Source organism: Prionailurus viverrinus, chromosome F1 (genome assembly GCF_022837055.1).
Source record: "Prionailurus viverrinus isolate Anna chromosome F1, UM_Priviv_1.0, whole genome shotgun sequence".
NCBI lineage: Eukaryota > Metazoa > Chordata > Mammalia > Carnivora > Felidae > Prionailurus > Prionailurus viverrinus.
In genome coordinates this window covers 30943620-30957801 of record NC_062577.1, presented here as the reverse complement: position 1 = coordinate 30957801, position 14182 = coordinate 30943620, and the positions used below count along the sequence as shown (strand labels likewise).

Here is a 14182-nt window from a genome sequence, read left to right as displayed (position 1 = left end):
GAGGGATCTGTTTAACCCAAAACACAGGATACTTAGTGCTTCAAAGGGAGTCGGTCTTTGGCCTCAAAATATCAGATTTCTTCCCTGGGGTTTACAATCCTCTCATTTCCTGTTTTTCTGAATAAAAGTTCAAAATCTCCTTGGCAGTGATTTTAAAACAACAGTTTTCAAGGCGGTCTGAAAATACTGGCTATTTTGTTCAGACGACTATCAAAGATTCATGGTCAGTTATTCCATCCATCCATGTCTCTCTCTGTACCCCTCTGTCTGTCTGTCTGTCTCTCTCTCTCTCATACACACACACACACACACACACACACACAATCATTCACTCAACATTCAGAATTTCTGTTGACAATTCAAACCTGTCTGCAGCCAGGGATCTGACTGAGGAGACGGACGATTGGGAATTAACTGAGTGTTCAAATAAATTATTCTGCACTGAAGGTCTGTATCATGAAGGGTCTCCAACCTGTTCAGGGGTGTGCTTAGCACTACCAAGGCATAGTTCTATCAAGTGGTGACTGAAGCAATTCTTTCTGACCGAGTCACCAGGTGGTTAAAGGCATGGAAATATATCTTTCCTTTCTTGCAGGAATACCTGTCAAATGGACCAGCAGTGGGAATTGTGTGTTGAAAAAGAGGCAACAACAACTCACTTCTCAGCTAATTCTGACATGTAAAGCTTGTTGCATACACAGCTCCTGGAGGGCACCCCCTGGGCTCTGACTCCACACTGAGAATGCAAAAACAGGCTTGAGGGTTTCACACTGTCAGCAAATCCACGTCTTGAGAGGGCAGCAAAGGCAGACTTGGGGTCTTCTGGAGCTCTTATTCCAGCTCATGTGCAGGGGAGACGGCCTGACCCTGATGCTTCCTTACCTCAGCCCTGTCCAGGTGCACAAGGTGACTTCAGGTAACCTTGTCTAGGCCATACTCCTCCCATCTAACCAAAAATGGCTTCCCCAGGATCAAGTGCATTATGCCTAAGAATGACTGCTCTCATCAGGCTCCTTGGCTCCCCTGCATAGTGGCTTCTATAGAATAATCCTTGTGCTTTACCAAGACCTAGCCTGTTATTTCTGAACCCGATCAGTGAACATTCACTAAGGTTCTTTCTCAGGGTCTACTCAACCTCCATGCAAACAAACAAGTCCACTTCACCAGTTTCCCAGATGATCCCAGGTATGTCTTTATCACATTCAGCATTTCTTAAGCATCTACTAAGTTCTAATAATATACTAAGAACTAAGGCTCTAAAGATGGATATGAGGGGCACCTGGGTGACTCAGTGGTTAAGCATCTGACTTTGGCTCAGGTCATGATCTCACGATTCGTGAGTTCAAGTCCCACATTGGGCTCTGTGCGGACAGCTCAGAGCCTGGAGCCTGCTTCGGATTCTGTGTCCCCACCCCCCCTCTGCCCCTCGCCTGCTTGTACTCTGTCTCTCTGTCTTTCTCTCTCTCAAAAATAAATAAACATAAAAATTTTTAAGATAAATGTGATATGGTGGTAATGTATTCTCAAAGAATGTACGCTCTGGGAAGTAAGTCATCAAGAAGGTATTTTCAACACGATAATCATATATTGAGTGACAGAAGCACATCATTGGAGTGATAAGATGTTATGGGACTCTCCTTGTCTTTTCCAAGCAAGGCTTCTTAAGGAGTTGAAGTTTGAGATGTGTTTTAAAGGTGAATAAATGCAGGATGGGTGTCCTAAGGAAAACAAGAGTGCCAACATAATAAAGCTCATGAAGCATAAAAAATAGCAAAGTGCGCACAGGGATTTGAGCTAGATCTGCACCGTGCCACAGAACTTGGATTTGATCTTGCCAGCAATGAGGAGCCATGGGCAGATTTTTAGGTAAGAGTAACATGTTCAGATTTGCATTACAGATCACTCATTCCAGCAGGGAGTGGTTGGGGAGGAGAATGGGGATGGGAGGAGAACAGAACTATAGAAAATAAGACCAATTCAGAGCTCTTGCTGTAATCCAAGCAAGAGATGATAAAGTTAAAACACGAAGGAATGGAGAAGGGGCAAAAGCAAGACGTATTTAGGAAATTAAATCAGTGAGACTTGGAGATTTACTGGATGTTGAAGGGTCAGGGAGGGTGGGGAGTCACAAGGGACTTGGGCTTCCAGATTCACTGACTACAAGGATAGCACAGGATACAGGCTGAAGAAGAGGTGTGGGGAGACATCAGGTTCGATTTCGTAGCTCCACTCCACCCCTAACCCTTTGCACTTCTTTTAAGTACGGTTTTACACATGCTGAATGCGAGGGGACCATAGGACCCCTGGGGGAGGTGTTTAGTCCTGGCCTTGAAGAATTCACATTCTGATAAAGAAAACAGACACGTAGGATCAAAATTTGCCTAGACTCAACTATCTACAATGCCACAGTCCATTATCTACAATTCCAAAATCCAAAGAGTCCAGCAAATCTGAAAGGAATTTTTATTACATAAACTTGAAGTAAATTTATTTGATAGCAAAACTAAACAAAATTGACTCCAGCTCACCATTTAACCCATCAAGTGTGGCCAGGAGTAGGTTCTACGTAGACATGATGGCTCACACTGGAGTCAAGTAACAAGAAAATGAACATTCCCCAGCAGAAAAAGGGTTGAGGTGTGAACCCAGAAAGGGGATAGAGGGCTGGGTAGACCCCACAGGAGGCTATCCACTATGCTCATGAGAACCCCCGTGCTGGCAAGATCACGTTATTCTTCCCATTCTGTAGATGAAGAAACTGAGGCTCAGGTTTATCTGAAGTTACCCAACAAAGACTCAAATCTAGAATGAAAACCCCTTTCACGAGATAAGGATTTGCAAAGGGACAATGGAACCTGAACTGTGTTTATTCTTTTTTTTTTTCACAGTCTATTTATTTTGAGAGAGAGAGAGAGAGAGAGAGTGCAGAGGAGGGGCAGAGAGAGAGGGAAAGAGAGAGAATCCCAAGCAGGCTTCAAGCTGACATGGGCCTCAAACTCATGATCCCATGAAATCATGACCTGAGCCAAAATCAAGAGTTGGATGTTTAACCAACCTACTGAGCCACCCAGGCGCCACCCCCCCCCCCCCCCCGCCATGAACTGTTTTTATTCTAAGACTTAAGATCAACTGACTTTCCAGTTCACTTTCTAGCTGTTTCATGTTGATTAAACACCACCTACAGACATGCTTTTCAAACTTGAGCTCTAACTCACCCTCCTCCAGTCCCTGGTTAGGAGCAGAATCTGTTCCAGGACACTTGCTCTAGAGCAACAAACTGTGATTCTCCCCATGGGAAGAGAAAAGCCACAGGACAGTTCTTAAGTTTAAAAACTAGCAATAGGATCTGTGGAACACATGGGCAGGTGTATGTGATGTGTATGTGATGGATGGTGTATCTGTGTCTCTGCAAGTTTCACTTCCGGATTCTGTGCATGAAATGGCTAGTAACTAATGGCGGCATGGGGTCCATTCTCCTGAGATTCCATCAGCTGTGCTGCCCTGCCTTGGGTTACAAAGCTGGCCATCTATGCCCCGGTTCCCTTTTTAGAGAAAAAAAGGACAAAGCAATGGCCCAGGAGTCTGGCTTGTTGACTTGTGGACTCATGATACCCCCAGTCCTCCAGCTGCAACTGAGGCCCCTTCAGTGTAATTCTCCCAGCCACAGACCCAGCCCCGTGCCAGGCTCAGACATCGGAATTGTCTTCCACAAGGAGACAGGTTTCATGAGATTCGGCATCCAACCCTTCTCAGGGCTAATGCTGAACTTTCTGAGTCGCTGAATATTCATGCAACTAGTGCTCCTCCCTGAACCCCATTTCCAACCTGGATTCCTGTGCTGGGATCTGTGCATTAAAACTATGCCCAGTGCCCAATTCCTCCGGGACAGAGGCACTTTCTTGCTTTTGTGCCCACCCCTAACCTGGGTTTAGACTCTCACCCTGGTATCTCTCACCAAATCTCACCCCCCCCATGCTATCTTTCAGCCTGCTTTCCTCAATCCTAATTTATATGTGTCGAATGAATTAATAAATTACTAGCTGCTATATGCTAGGCATATATAGACAGTGTCTACCCTAGGGGTCCCAAATTTATTGAAATAAATTCGTTCAATAATTTAAAATTTTGAATATAATGGAAGAATGAATAAGGTATGGGTAAAATACTGTGGAAAGAGTGTGCTATTTCGGCCTGGAGGATTTCATACAGGGGGTAGACTGTGAGCTGTTCTGGAAGCATGGCTAGTAATCTTCTAAGCAGAAAATGGGAGTACATCCCAGGCAGAGGAAGGAGCCCATGCAAATGCATGTGGTGTGACAATCTCAGAACACTGGCTTCTCCTAGATGCCCCATTGCTGTTCTCTGCTCACTCGTGATGTCCCCATTACCTCTCGTGGGAACTTTGGGATGTGACAATTTGCTGACATTGCCACCCTCTCCAGATACCAAGCCCCATCTGGTCCCTAACCCTTCCATTCTCATCTGGGTTACAGGTTATGATAAGGTCAACCTCCCCTTACAGAGAAATGTCCAAAATGACTGGCCTGGCTTTGTTTCAAAGGCCGGTATTTCCAAAGCTTCCCAGGGTTGTGAAAAGAATGGTATCTGCCTTTAATGCTGGTCTGTTCTTCTGTCCTTGGAATTGGCGATGCCCTAGTCCAGAACAATGGAAGAAACGTCTTCCTCTTTTTTCTCCCACACACCAGCTTGCAGGCCTTGGCCCCAAACCTGACCCTCTGAGCAGACGAATTCAGGTCCTCTAAACCCCAGCATCAATCAATAATTTTCTAGTGCTACCAAGGACACTGGCTTGGTGACTGCAGGAACATGGGCCCTTGTCCTCTTTGTAATTCTTGAGTGTGGTTGTTTTCTCCAAGGTTTTGGAAAGCCTAGGCAGACCATTTCCTCTGTGCTTCCTCCCACCAGCTGGGGGAGAGGCAGGAATGCTGAAAGCTCAGATCAGAATGATCCATTACACCGACTGTCAACGCCAGCCTGCTCCCGTCCCCATGCTGTGGACTCACCTCCAGTAGAAGTGCAGGAACCAGCCTTGGACTTGGAGTGTATTGTGTCTGTTCCCAAGGCACTGCACTGAGCCACGGCCAGGCCGTGGCGACTCCAGGAGTTGCCCTGGAGACATCGTGCCTGCATTCTCTCCCTCCACACGTTCTGTCAATCCATCTCCGAAGGTCAGGTTTGAACCGCAGCACTGAAAACAGTCAAACAAGAGATCGGGTGTCTAAATCAAGCAATTTTTCCTTCCTTGGAAGCAAATTATTGCTGCTAAATTTTACTTATCGTCAGTTCTATTATTTAAGTGTTCCATCTCAGGAACAACGGCAGATGAGAACATCTAGGTAGTGAGGTTGCTGGCAGCCTCAGGAGCCCTCCTCCACCTGCAAGCCTGGAACAGGGGAGGGACTGGGGCGGGAGAAGGGGTTCACTTGCCCTGGGCAAGTGTCTAGGGAGAGGAGGAAAAAGGAGGACTTTCTTGTTGTTATTTTCCCCAGGGACAATGGGGGCGGATACGTCCCCAGAATGCTGTCTAGCTCTCAGGTCCTAGCACCCCAGTTGTCCAAGAGTCCTGGTTGTCACCCTCCCGTTATTAAGGAGAGGATTTGTCTTTCGCTACCTCCCCACTTGTGACTAAGTCCGTAACTGGTGCATTCATTGGACTTCACTGGGTGCTAGATTGCTCTAGACCACCCCTCCTTCTGGCAAAGACAGTTACCCCAAGAGGGGAAAGGACCTGTCACCTCTACAGGTGAGAGCGCACTGGACGTGGAAAGCCTCTGTCCCGGCCACCTGGGACATGCATGCACGCTTGCCCATCAGTGCAGACACTGCCTCTTTCTTGGCTCCCTGTCCCGCCTCCACCCCGCTCTCCTGAGCTGCCTTACTCTGCAGAGGCTGTAACTGAGTCATGCGCCCAAAAGGTCCTCTTCCTGAGTGCTTATCATTTTCCAAGCACTTCACCTACATTCTCTCATTTAATTCTCATGGCCCTCTTGTTGAGCAAAGATTCCCTTTATGCCCATTTGATGCATGAGAAACAGGCGCAGAAATGTTGAAGAATTTGCCTGGGGATAACACTTCTAGTAATAAAGCACCCAAAATTCAATCCCAAGTCTGGTCTTGTGTCTGACTCTTAGGCTCTTCACTGTGGCTCTCCAAGATGTTTATATATTATAAAATTCCAAGGTCTATCCAGGAGTCACTTCTGAAGGTCAGCTATTCATTCAGCGGACAACGTCTTCAACAGGCAAATCCTTCCAGAATGCCTGCTCTGCACCGGGCACCATAGGACAGAGGAGATTAGTAGGTAGCGTCCTTAGTCCCATTGGGTCCTTTCCACATGGAAGAGGGAGAAGGAGGCTCAGTCATTATCTCTGGAAAGTTTCCAGAAGGCTGACATCCTGAAGATGACTGGTCTGAGATGTCCCCCTCCTAAGGGACAATGGGCAGCAGAGGGAGGTGGGAGGGGGGGAGGACTGTCGCTTCAGTACCTGGCACATTGCCCAGCCCCCATAGCAGACACTTGAAAAATACTTGCTAGTTCTTAGAATATGATAGATAAGAACAGCAATCACCACACAGAGCAAGAATATGGAGAATTTTGAGGCAAGGCTTTTTTGAGAAAAGGTTGGTCAGAAAGAGTCCTGTCAAGAAAAAGATCTGTTTTCCCCCATTAGCCAGAGGGGTGGACACAGGCACCTGGTCTGGACAGAATGCTGTCACTAGAGGGCAGTGGCAGCTTGCTCTTGGGAGTGAAGGAGCCCTGAGTCCCTTCTCGCCCCGAGAAGCCCAGAGCAATCCTGCTGCATTCTAACTCTGCCCTATGCGGGGGCAGGACCTGGAGGTGAGCATGTGACTTTCAGCAGGGAACAAGTGTAACCTTACTTTCCATGACTCATACAATCCTTTCCTTACCTGGGACACCGACAGTAGAGAGACTCGTGGGGTGGATTGACATCATTAGCCCAATTTGACAGATGAGAACAGGAAGATCCTTGAGGTTTAAACTCTGCCCAGGTTGCCTGGCTAATAAGGACACCGTGGGAACAAATGATAGATTCCCTGAACCCCAGTTCGGGGCCAATTCCAGGGCCTTTGCGAACAGAGTAAAGTGGGCTAAATTCTTTAGTGAAATTCTCACATCATAATTTTCCCTTTGTCAGCCATTTCCTTTGTTATTTGTTCATTCCCTGGAGGCTTAGGAAGAGACAGAAAAAGGAAATTAAAATCAAAGAGGACAATCAGGTACTTTGTCAGTAGCCTTGATAAAAGTTTGGAACATATTTTCCACCAAGTGGTACTCAGGATCACCCGCTCATTGCACTTGACCCCCTCCCATCCCCACTGTTTTTCAAGGTCACGTGCTGGTGACCATGGAGAGTCGTGACTGATTCCTCCAGTCGTGGACAGAGAAATACACGCAGATACTGTTGGATACAGAGGAGAAAGGTTCTACAGTCTCTGCTGGGGCTCTCACATGGGAACTGACTAGGTCATCAGCCAAAAATCTGAAGCCAGGCTCATAGGCTTTGTCCCTTACCCCACTTATTCCTGGAACATGGCATATACAAAGGCTGGGCTCATTTGGGAATGTGACGCAAAGCAACGGAGACGGTGGATTCTTTTGGCACAGAGACACAGAGCGAACATGTGAGGAGGGGATCGGGTGAAAATCTACTCACCTTGTAGACATCCAACCTGCGAGAACCAATGGGATGCCTGCCCCACCCAGGGTAGGGCGAGATACAGCTGAATGTCTGCTGAACCTTGGCAGGGGTGGAGGAGAAAGACAGAAAGATCTAAGGACAGGGTTTACAGGGTGAAGGAGTTATCGGAGAAAGGATACTTTCGGAGAAAGATACTTATCAGAGAAAGGAACTTTCCAGAAAGTTCATATGGAATGAGCTGACACACCCTCCCTAGGTGGACGGGCCATGCGGAAGTACCCAGAGATCCTGACTGACCAGCCCACCCCTGACACTCAACTCTCTGTGCCCTCTAAAGAAATCGGAAGCTGCGGCACAAACCAGGAGGCATGGCTGTTTGAATATATATTCTTTGGGTTCTGCGTGTGTGTAGGGGCAGCCGATGGTAAACCCATTACGAATGCACCTCCTTCTGCTGTTAATAGTGTCAAACTCAGGACACAGCAGAAAACCCTTCTTTTAGGTCTTATTCTGCCCTTCGATTTTTCAGACCCCTTGTGGAACTTGCTTTGCACCAGGTGATATGCTAGTACGGAGGTCACTGAAGCATGGTTTCTACGCTTAGAGAGCTCGTCACTACTGGACAACCCTGACATGTGGCAGACCGGTTTCCACCCAGTGGAGCAGGGTGCGTGCGGTTGCAGAGTTGGGCTCAGAGAACATCCATTTTGCCTGTGCCCGGGGAAGAGTGATCAGGGGAGGAGACTTCTTAACGGCCCGGCTCAAACAAAAAGATGAGCGCATCACAGGCTGCGGGAACAATGTAGACCAAGCGGCGTCTATTCCTGGAAGTACTAGAAATCTGGTGTCTTATTTTTAAAACAAATAAACACGAAAGTAGCAAGTATTACGTTGATTCATGCCTGCATGCCAGCCTGTCGGTACCGTCCTACAATTTCCATTTATTTCCTCCCTCTCGCCCCCACTTTGGGTGCCCATTCCATTCTCTCTTATCCAACTTCAAATTGGAAATGTGTTACGTACGAAATAAGTGGTGTTTGTTCTTTGGTGGCCCCTCTCCCCTCTCATTACTCTGCCTGTCATACTTTCAAGGCCTTGGACAATGTTTCTTTTCTTGCTTCACCAGCTGCATTTGGGGCATCTTTCCCTTTTGCTCTTACTGCCCAGTAACAATGCACTTCTCTCTGTCTCTCCAGTAGGCATGGCTCCTTTCTACCTCAGGGCCTTTCCACAAGCTGTTCTTTTGCTTAACTTTTCACGTAGTTAGTTCTTCTTCCTTCTGAGTCCAGTTTGAAAGTCACTGTCTCCGGGCTTGGTAAGGTCCCCTAACACATATTTTCACAGTGCCCTAAACTGTTCATAGTACTTATTGCATTTGTGATGATCTGTATTTGTTTAAAATCTGACTCCACGGCTAGAATGCAAGACTCATTAGGGAAGAAACTGCTTATCTTATTTGTTGCTGTATGTTTGGAACCCAAAATATTGCCCAAAACATAGTAGATGCTTAATAAATATTTGTTGCAAGAATGAATGGAAGGATGGATGGACGGAAGGATGGATGGATGGATGGACGGACGGAAGGATGGATGGATGGATGGATGGATGGATGGACAGATGGATGGAGGTTGCTTTCCCTTCCCTTTTCCACCCTGGCACCTCATTATGTCTTGTCGTCATTTGGTTATCCAAAAAGCTCAATCTGGAGGTCTAATCAAACATAAAAGAGAGTGCAGACCAATACTCTTTGAAAGAAAAACATTGTTCTGTTCTCATGAGCACACCTCCCTTGTCTCCTCCTTACCCCAAACCATAAGAGGACTCCTTACTTTGTTCAGTTGAAGGGTAAGCATGACCACATGGGAGCAGTGGAGGTGGGCACCCAGTGAGTACACTTGGTCACTTCTCCCTTCGCTGACATCCCCTGTGACAAGCTCAGATGCACACGTCACTTTAGGTGAGAGGACGCTTCCTGGTGAGAATGGGCCTTCCTTCTCCTCTCCTCTACCCCTTTGGTTCAGACCTACATCTCCGTGACAGTAGAGCCTCCCTGCTGACTTTCTAGTCTCTAATTTCTCCCCAATTCTGGCACCCTGACATTGGTGCTTAAGAATCTTGCTTAAGACATCCTTGCTTAAGAATCTATAGTGCAGATGGGGCACCTGGGTGGCTCAGTTGGCTAAGCGTCTGACTCCAGCTCAGGTCACGATCTCACAGTTGGTGAGTTTGAGCCCCGCATCGGGCTCTGTGCTGACAGCTCAGAGCTTGGAACCTGCTTCGGATTCTGTCTCCCTCTCTCTCTGCCCCTCCCCTGTTCACGCTCTGTCTCTCTCTCTCTCAAAAATAAATAAACTTAAAAAAATCTACAGTGCCTCTACTGCCTCACAGCCAAGTCCAAAGCCTCAGTCAGGCTGCTCAAACACCCTCCTGGGCCAGCCTTGTCCCTCATGTACTTGTCCCCCGTGCACTGCAGGGCCACCTTGTCATTTCCAGCATGCATCTTACATATTCCAGCCTCTGTATTTTCCCTAACATCTCCCACATCCGGTCCTAGTCACCTTTAAGGACCAGGCTGACTTCCGTGACACTTTTCCATGAAACCGTTCCCAGTCTCCAACCCCCAGCTCTCCTGCCAAGGCCCCGTCCCTGGGGACAATGTGAGGTAATAGTACCTGATGCAGCTGTTGATTCATCTCCAGTTGTTTTCTATGCCTTGCCTCCTCTACTGGGCACAGAGTTGATGTTGAATAAACACTCAGTTGGACTGCTGATTAGAGAAACCATAGAGACAAGGCCATTAAAAGAATCTGAGACAACGTTGCAAGCATGTGTGAGTGTGCACATGCATGTATATGTGCCCAAGTACACGTGCATTCTCACGCCCCAGTCTCTCTTCTACCTCCCTGGAACACATTCCTGAATGGATGCCCCTCCAGTTCTCTAGCCACCTGTGCTACTGCTCCAGCCATGGATTCTTTGCCCCTGCTCCCGGCCTCTGATGTCCAGCATATGGCCTGGTCAGTACCTGCGAGGACATCTACCTTTGGAACTCAACAGAAAGAGGTAACACTTTGTCCCATGGCGCCCAACATGGAACCCATTTCTATTTCCACAGCTGAGAATTCATCTCTGGCTCTGTGGCTCACCAAGGCCAGCAGTGCGCAGGTGGATGGAAGGAAAGGGGAAGAAGAGGGAGGGTTCCAGGGGGCTGGTGCTGACCAGCAAGCAGTTCCTTGCCCAATTCAAACTTGTATCAGCGCACATTACGTAGCACAGACTTGGCTGGTTCGTGTGCTTGGACAGCAGTTCTAGGAGTGTAGAGTCTGGGTCTGGTTTTGTGTCCCCAGTACCTAGTACGTGTTCAGTGTTGATAAACATTTAAGGAATGAGTGCATGCATGCCTGTGCTGAAGAAGACTTCAGTCCCCTATGGAGATAAACTTTCTAACACATGTTGATGCCCAAGGGCATTACTTGACTGTTTCAAGCTGTGATGAACTCCCCAGTTCCAGTGTTCAGACAGAAGGAAGACAGCTGCTGGACAGGGACACTGCACCCAGGGAATCTAAGTGGTGGCAACACAGGCTAAAATTCAAGGCAGAAAAAGATTAAGGACGATGAAGAGCTGTAGACAAAATTTTGGGAACCGCACAGAGGAAGGAGGGACTAGTTGCAAGGAAGTTGGGAAATCATGGAAGGCTTTGCGGATGAGATAGTATTTGATGAGGATTTTTAAAATCTATAGCATTTCCATAGGCAGAGAAGGAGGAAAGGGCATTCTATATTGATAGACCAGCACAAGCGAAGGTCAGGAGCGCTGGGTAAAGCGGTGTGTCAGAAATCAGGGTCTCGGATGCCAAGCTAGAGAGTTAGCTGGGTGGATGGAGGGACTCAAGGGAGAGAGGACAGTTTTGTGCCAGATCCTAGAATGCCTTCAGTGATGGGCCAAGGTGTTTGGACTTTATCCTGTAGGTAATAGATCTTTTTTGGGTGTGTGTGAGGTAAAAGCAATATGTTTTCTTGAGATAATTCTAGCAAGAATGAAAGTTGGATTGGAGGGAAAACAGTACTAGTCCACATTCACTGAGTCTTTATCATCTGCTAGTTACTGTTCCAAGCAACTGGCATTCTGTCTCACTCCACCCTACCAGCGTATGAAATAAGTTCACAAATTATCCCATTTCACAGGTGGGGAAACTGAGGCACAGAGAGGTTAAGTCACTTGTCCAAGGCCACACATCCTGTCAACGGACAACCCAGGAGTCTAACCTAGAAGACTTCTCCAGAGCCACTTTTAGGTATCTCAATTGGCCACCTCCCCCAGGGACCAGTTAGAGCCTAATCTATCACAATAGTACCAGAGAGAGGAGAAGGAGGGCCTGAATTAAAATTGTAGCAATGAAGATATAAAAGAGGCAGCATTTACTTACTTTTTGTGTGAAAAGGATAGCAGGGAATATCTATATCTATTTATAGCTATATCTATATTCTATATTCTACAGAATATATTCTATATTCTTTTACTTGCATCCACATGAAATACTGGAGTGATAGACAAGAAACCAATAAGAGTGGCCACCTATAGAGGGCAGGGCTGGTGGGGGGGGTGGGCGGGAAAGGGTGGATGGAAAGGTGAAACACCTCAATGCATGTCTTTTATTTCTTTATTTTTATTTTTTGATATATGTCTTTTAATATAGTTCTGATTTCTGACCCCTATGAATGTGTTATTTGTTCAAAAAACACAAACGACTTTAAAAAATTGAAAAGGCACAATTTAAAAGCTAATATAAAGGAACAATTAAAAGTGCATAACAGCTGATTGGATTTGGAAGGCAATGAAAGAGACAACACAGTCAAAGAAAGTGACTGGGACCCTACCTTGAGTGTTTGGGAAGATAGTAGCTCCACAGCCTAGCTGGGGAGACAGGGGGAGAGGGGTCTGAAGAAAGCTCTTACATGTTCAGGATTATTTGTGGATGGAGTTGGACATCTGGATGTCAAGGTTAAGGTCAACAACCCAGACGGGGGTGTTGACTTGGGACATTCACATGATGATGGTAACAGACTCTGTGAGTGGATGTTAGGATTAAGGGAAGAGGAGGGAAAGAGAAAGCAAAGGGCAAAAGATGGAAGTTCAAGGAAACTTCACGGAAAGGAATAGCCCAAAGGAGGCTGAGATGGTCAAGAGCAGGATGGAGAGGTGAGTAGGGGGGAACAGAGTCAGCTAGAGTTTCCAGAGGAAAGGGAATGATCTCCTAAGGTCTAATGGGGTAGGACTGAAAAGAGGCTGGTAGGTTTTGGGATCAAGATGCTATGCTTCTAGAAACAGGGGACAGATGATAGATCAGAGAGTTGGGGTGGGGCCATGCAACAGAGGGTCCCCCTGCTTCTCTTCCCATTCTGTAAGAGACAACTGGACACAGAGCGGTCTTCAGTCCCTACATTTCGATCCAAGTAGATATCCTCTTGGTCGGGAAGGTGTTTTTAGACAACACTCCAGGAACTGAGTGGTTAAAAAAGAAACTGAGGCAGGCAGTCCTAGAAAGCTTCTCTAATGTTCTGTTATCACCCCATCCAGGCCAATGGAAACCAGTAATTTGCAGTTTTGTTTCTGCTTTCTCTTCTTGCTCCCTTGCCATTACACACATCAACGCAAACACAATTACACACACGCACACACACGCACAGAGGGCATAAAAGGGCCCTCTGCAAAAGCATTTTTCTGGATCGGCCTCAATGTTGCTTGGAGGGAGGGAAAGCAAAGCAGAGGAAAGGCAGGAGAGACGCAAGCCACCATAGCTACTTTTCCTCCCCTTTAAGACTGCCTGGTTACGGTCCTGGGAAAGAAAACCCCTGCATTCCTCCCCTTTAATTCGGTTTATTGTTAAAGCGCTGGAGCAGCTAATCCTCACAGACCTGTAGGAGCTGGAGTAGGAGCACCGGGAGCACCATTCCTTCCGAGTCTTCAGGTAAGATGAACCTGACTCTTTTCTCGGTTTTAGGAGGTTTCCTTGCTTAAGGGGAGGCATGTGGCACCTAGAGATGTGGCAGAAGAGCCACCTTTGCAAGCAACTTGGGTATTTTATTCATTTCTGCCCCATTTCCAGGCTTGCCTGACTCTCGTGGTATCAAGGGTAAGTTGTAGCTGCCTTGGAAAATAAGTCTAAACGGGGCCCAGGTGGAACCTCCGTGCAGAGCCATCTGCCATCACTTCGGGGTTGGCTTGAGGGGGAACCTTTTGCACTTCTGGGCAGGGAAAGGGGGGCAAAATATCTGTATATGTCCCTCCTGCAATGCCTGCCTGCAGGCTGCATTCTAGGGACAATCCTCAGGGCTCTGTGGCTGGGAGGGGCTGTCTGCGGGGGTGTCAGGACCTCCAGCGAGCTTGCAACCCTGCCTCCTGCTCAACCTTCATCTCTTAACCTCTCTGACCCCATCTGGCAAGGAGCAATGCGTTCTGCCTACCTGTCTGGGCTGTCGTGAGCATTAAGAGAGCCA

At 47.3% G+C, this 14182-nt stretch overlaps 1 protein-coding gene across 1 annotated transcript in view; it reads left to right on the top strand.

The window, feature by feature from the left end:
- The first annotated feature begins 13589 nt into the window (after positions 1–13589).
- Positions 13590–14182, top strand: part of CAMK1G (calcium/calmodulin dependent protein kinase IG) — a 29539-nt gene continuing 28946 nt past the window's right edge. Inside the window, exon 1 of the mRNA XM_047840764.1 lies at positions 13590–13653. The gene's annotated coding sequence lies outside the window, so the exon portion shown is untranslated. The remainder of the gene's footprint in view (positions 13654–14182) is intronic.